Genomic DNA, 6402 nt, shown 5'->3' on the forward strand with positions numbered 1-6402 from the left:
ATATTAATTAAATTATAAATATATCAATTCATGTGAATATGACTGAAAATTTTCATTTTTTACTGAAAAGGTGGTGTCTATTTACTTGTGACCACGCTGCGTATATGTCGTATGCTTCAGTATTGGTGATTATTTCACAAGATTTTACGTTTCAAGCACCAACTGCTATTTCAACATAATGGCGTTTTACACATTGTTAATCATAAATAAGTCGTATGCTTCAATTTTATCACGTATTTACAAGAGTTTAAACTACGAGCACGTGAAATAGCTGTAGAAATGTTAGATAGTTCTAATTTTCTATATCGTTCCCTAATTTTAACGAAGTGCAAACAAACTTTACATTATATGTAACACTTTAAGATCAAATTAGTTAATATTTTTACAACTTTCATTTTATATCAAGCACTGTAAACAGATTTTAGAGAAAACACCATTAAGTCTCTCCAAACCGGCGTAGAGAAAACACCATTAAGTCTCTCCAAACCGGCGTAGAGAAAACACCATTAAGTCTCTCCAAACCGGCGTAGAGAAAACACCATTAAGTCTCTCCAAACCGGCGTAGAGAAAACACCATTAAGTTACTCCAAACCGGCGTAGAGAAAACACCATTAAGTCACTCCAAACCGGCGTAGAGAAAACACCATTAAGTCTTTTTTTTGATAGATTGTTTAGGCAGAGTATTCATGAAGAAACTTTGTAGAATGGAAGGCAACTAACTGCCTGTTGTAGAGACACAAGTGTAGAGGACGACGTTTCGAAAGTCTTCTGCCTTTCGTCTTCAGTTTCCGTCCATTCTACAACGTTTCACCATGAAGTCACTCCAAAACAGAGAATTGATTTGTTTAAAATGTCAGTTTTAAATAGTTTGTAAGTATAGCTTAGCGCTTAACAGTACATTCACTAATTTTTCAAGAATTTGGATTCATGTAATTATTTACGTTACAAATCAACCTCATGAAACTAGCAGCCTGGACAAGTTGATTCATTGTGACCGGCTTCATATTAAGTTAATATTAGTAAGTTATCTAGCAGTCTAGACAAGATTATCCTATGTGATCAAATGTATATTAATCTAATTAGCAAGTGATCTAACAGTCTGGACAAGATTATCCTATGTGATCAAATGTATATTAAACTAATTAGCCAGTGATCTAACAGTCTAGACAATATTATCCTTTTTGATCAAAGGTATTTTAAGCTAATTAGCCAGTGATCTAACAGTTTATACAAGATTATCCTTTGTGATCAAATATAGATATACGCTGATTAGGCAGTGATCTAGTAGCTTTGTCAATATTATCGCTTTTAACCATAGATTAAGCTGATAAGGCAGTAATATAAAAGTCTAAACAAGATTATCCCTGTGACCAGATTTCGATTGAGATCATTAGTCAATGATTGAAGAACCTAGACAAGCATATCTGTCGTGACCAGAAATGCTTAAGCTCATTAGTTATTCATTGAAAAGCCTAAACAAGATTATCTGTCGTGACCAGCTATACCTTATGCTTATTAGTCAGTAACTGAAAAGTCTAGAGAAGACTATCCGTCGTGACGTTAAGTTAATATTTGTCAACGATTATCTGGTGTATACCATCAGAACATATAAGGATGGGGACTGTTGTGCTCTTTCTTATTAGTCAGTAACTGAAAAGTCTAGAGAAGATTATCCGTCGTGACGTTAAGTTAATATTTGTCAACGATTATCTGGTGTATACCATCAGAACATATAAGGATGGGGACTGCTGTGCTCTTTCTTATGTGCTACGGACTCTGGATTATGGAGACAGATCGATTGCCACTGCTTCTCTCAACTTATGGCGTAGTGTCACGTTTCACTCACGTTCTCACAGTTACCCCCACCCCACCTTTTCAAGTAATCTTACTCAATAAGAGTTGTACTTAATATAGATATGACCAATTATTTCAACCTAAAACTGCCTTTCGCTGGTCCGTGCTTAATACGACCAAGAACTATGTTAACTTTCGACTTTCCACTTGAGACAGCGGCTAAGCGGAACTCGTACTTAATCACGTAATTGGAAATCCTGTGCACGTTTTAACGAATTGAGTGTTGTGGAATGAAACCTAGTTATCTGAGTCTGAGAACTTACAACTTGAAAAAAACAACAACATAATCCTGTGATACAGAGGTAACTTTATCTGCGAACATTTGTTATCAGTAAGTTAAGTAATAAGTTTACTAATTTTTAGTTAAAATGTTGGGTACATACTTATTGTTATCATTTTTCATATTTCATTATATATATATCTTAATAATATGAAGAATATCTTATTAGCTTAGTAAATGATTAGAACATACCTAAATCTCCTAATATGGCTAGCTCTTTCAGCCGTGGGGCATTACAATGTGACGGTCAATCCCACTATTCGTTGGTAAAAGAGTAGCCTAAGAATTGACGGTGAGTAGTGATGACTAGCTGCCTACCCTCTAGTCTATCACTGCTAAATTAGGGACGGCTAGCGCACATAGCATTCGTGTAGCTTTGCGCAAAATTTCAAACATACCAAACCATTCGTAGCCCCCCCCCCACCTCCCTTCCCTCAGTTGCTCGGCGGTAAATCTCTTGACTTATGACGCTAAAATTCGGGTTTAGATACTCGTGGTGGGCATAGCAAAAAATATCCCTTTGTGCTTTATAATAAATAAACAAACAAACTCTCCTTATAAGTGTTATAAGCTCGTTATATGTAATGCTATAATTAATATCTGAAAGACTAAAAATTAACTTTTTGCTTAAGGTACACGAGTTTTTGATAGGAGTTTAAACTAATCAGAAACAAATTATGGGTTTTAAACAAAAAGCGAAAAAAGTTTAGTTTTTCATACTAGACGTTCTCACAAATTGTTTGTATGTGTGAGAGAGTTACCTGCACTAGCCGTTCCTAATTTAGAAGTGCTAGACTAAAAGGAAGACAGCTAGTCAACATCACCCACTACAAACACGTGGGCTACTCTTTACGAACAAATGGCGCGATTGACCGTTACATTATAACGCTCCCGCGGCTGAAAGGGCAAATATGTACGGTAATTGGATTCGAACCCACTACCCGCAGATTGTGAGTCGATCGAGCGACCTAACCTTTAGGCCATGCTAGGGCCCTTTATAAAGAAAATATAAACTTTGAGAGATATTTTGCAAACATTCAACAAGGTTTGGTGGTATAAGGTAGATGATGTATTTTGTATAGAGCTTTTATAACGAAGACTATAATTTTAACACAACACTAATTACATCTGCTTCTACCATCCACACAAAGCAGTCTTCTGTTGCGTGGTGCGCATGCAAGACTGAAAATGACTGTCTACAACGTAACATGAATGTTCCAATCGTATCGTACATTTCTTGATAGTCAAAAGGTATAACTTATAAAAATGGTTCCCAACTGTGGCAGCATACTTTTGGGGATATGTGGAATTCTTGCTGGGGGTACGGGCCTTTGAAAAACATTTACTTAGAACGTGTGCAATTTTAGAGAGCCCGATATGTCTTAACAAATGAGGTGCTACTTTTGTTTCATCCTGTAGACACTTTTTTTTTTTTACTCAACCATTGTGCGCATTATTAAACCAGAATTATTGTAGTAATAAATCGATGTTATGCAATTTATTAAAATAGCTTCAAATTTTTATTCAGTGTATTTTAATCCAATTTTTATGTCTCCAGTTAAGCACAAAGTTACACAATAGGCTATTTGCGTTGTGCCCACAACGGGTATCGAAACCCGGTTTTTAGACTTTATAAGCCTTCAGACTTTCCACCGTGCCAATGGGAGCTTTATCGACATCTCATATAGAGGTCTCTGTCGGCAGTATTAAGATGAAATTGCTAACTGCTCTAGCAAGTCTGGTTGTGGTATTTTTTGTACATTATGACATTGCTATATTCTATACTATTGTGGGCTGATAAAATCATGTATGATGTACTCACTCCTTACGTTGTGGGATTGTGATGAATCACGTTTAATGAAATAATCGTTTTTCGCCTTCTTATCGATTCGTTAAAGATCCTCTGTTCGAGTCGATATTTAAGTATCATTTAATTTACCTGTCTTCTACTAAACTAATATTAAAAATGACTGTCGTTAAATAAAATATTTGTTAACATTGAATCAAAAGAGTTGATATAATTCATAAAAATATTCCCTGAAATTAATAACGATTAGTAAGTTACAAAGAAAAATGACGATAAATCTTGCTTATGATGTTTATTACTTGTTAAAATGTTTGATTAGAATTTTCTGCGCGAATCTGCACATAGTCGTTCTAATGTTGAACTTGCATGCTAGAGAGAGAAGACAACTAGTCAATAGTATTCGCTGTCAACCCTTGGCTACTTTTGTCTCACCGAATGGTGGGATTTAACTGTCACTCTTATAGAGCATCTACTGCCCAAAATTTCAGAGCTTGTTTTTTTGTTGCAACGGTAAGTGAGATATGAATCCTCGGATGTTCCCCAGGGGCACAGCGGTATGTCTGCGGACTTACAACGCTAAAAACCGGGTAGCTTTATGTAGCTTTGTGCATAATTACAAACAGACAAACAAATGAACCCTCGGATTTGTCATCCGGTGGGACAACGGTGAGTTTACGAACTTATAATGCCAAAATCTGGAGTTCGATTCCCCGCGGTGGACACAGCAGATAGCTCAATATGGCTTTGCTCTAAAACAACCAACCAGCCCTCGGATTCCCAATCCGAGCACTCTAGCTTCTAGACCCATTTAGTCCTGTTTATATGTTGAAAAATCATTGCAGAACGTAATCTATCGTCTATGTTTCATATAATTTTAATTTATTATATAAGTAGCTACGTAATTTAAAAAAGGCCCTTTTTTTTACATATTTGGTCCCATTTTTCAAAAAAATTTGATACTGTTTTATTTAAGTCAGAAACGTCTACGTCGATTGTATATCCGTGTAAGTTATGATAATTAGTTGTGATGGTTTGTCACGTTATCCAAAATGCTTGAAATATTCTAAGTTATCAGTGGTGAGTAAAGGACTATACGTCTAAACCAAAGAAATTTATTACATTTCACCACTAATATCAGGCCTACTTTATTTTCCTTGCTTTTTTCAAGTAGCGCTTACGAGTCGTGAATACAGTGAAACTAGTTTGATGTAGAGGAAGTAGCGAATCAAAGAATAGATTAAACCTGTACGTCATCTTTTCTTCACTGAAACTCACGTTTTCGTAAGGAAAAGAAACTTACAAATAAACGGATATCCCTTGATCTTGCATTGTTGTATTTTTTTTTACGAATTTTAAATCACATAGCGTGAAACTATTGTATCTCATAAAAAAAAAAAAAAAAAAATAATCCTATGGAGAACAATCGCGTTATCAAAGACGCACTAATTTCATATTAGATTAAACTTGTTTAGTAAGCGTAGTTTGGATATTGTTGTTTCATCAGTTCTTTAGAATTTTCTTCAATTCATTTTCTCTTTACTGCAATCCACTGCTTTACTTAATCTGATTTTTAAGACAAATTTGCATCAGTTAGAATACTCTTTCACGAGATCAGTCAGTCACTCAATAATTAAATCAATGCGCAGATAAATCAACGCACAAAATTACGAAATTTAGTTCGATCAATGAAGCGTTAACGACAGTAACTGATCTAGAAAGTTTTAGAAGTTGGACATCTGTGACCATAGATACAGAAAAGAATCGCCGTGAAATCACGCGGAATACGTGACAATATTTTGATACTGATATTGTGAAAATAAACACAAAGTCCCATAAAAAAACAACAACACATAAAACTAATTTATAAAAATATGTACAGCATTTTATTATTTCTTGCGCCATGAATGATTTTTTTCTTATTATGCTGTATTCTTTTTTTTTCGTTTTGTGTACGGACATGCAACGCTAAAATCCAGGGTTCGATTCCTCGTGGTGGACACCGCAAATACCCCAATGTGGCTTTGCTCTAAACCAATCAAACTTTTTTGTTTTATTTTAGGGCTATCTAGCATAAGAAGCACCGTCTGTCTTTATTTCTAAAGTTATTTGTCCCTCAGTGGCACAGCGGTATGTCTGCGGACTTCCAACGCTATAAACCGGGTTTTCGATGAAACCCGTGGTGAGCACAGCACAGATAGTCCACTGTGTAGCTTTGTGCTTAACTATAAACAAGCAAACAAATCCAAAGTTAGTTATTTATTTAACTAAAAGTAGATAGCCCATCGTGTAGTTTGCACTACTGTCCACCGCAGGAACTCGAACTCCGGATTTTAGCATTGTAAGTCCGTAAACTTCAATTCGAAAGTATTTAATAATACGAAAAGGAGTAAGCTGCGGTTTAAGCGCCGAAAGCTGGCGAATCATTGGAACCTAAAAAGTCTAATATATGTGATAAAAAAAA

General features: G+C 35.4%; 1 long non-coding RNA gene across 1 annotated transcript in view; it reads right to left on the reverse strand.

The window, feature by feature from the left end:
- Window positions 1–3764, reverse strand: part of LOC111088899 — a 16317-nt gene extending 12553 nt beyond the window's left edge. The window contains exon 1 of the long non-coding RNA XR_002613271.1: window positions 3751–3764. This is a non-coding gene — a long non-coding RNA (uncharacterized LOC111088899). The remainder of the gene's footprint in view (window positions 1–3750) is intronic.
- Between the last annotated feature and the right edge of the window lie 2638 nt (window positions 3765–6402).

Source organism: Limulus polyphemus, unplaced genomic scaffold, assembly GCF_000517525.1.
Source record: "Limulus polyphemus unplaced genomic scaffold, Limulus_polyphemus-2.1.2 Scaffold4685, whole genome shotgun sequence".
NCBI classification, from domain to species: domain Eukaryota; kingdom Metazoa; phylum Arthropoda; class Merostomata; order Xiphosura; family Limulidae; genus Limulus; species Limulus polyphemus.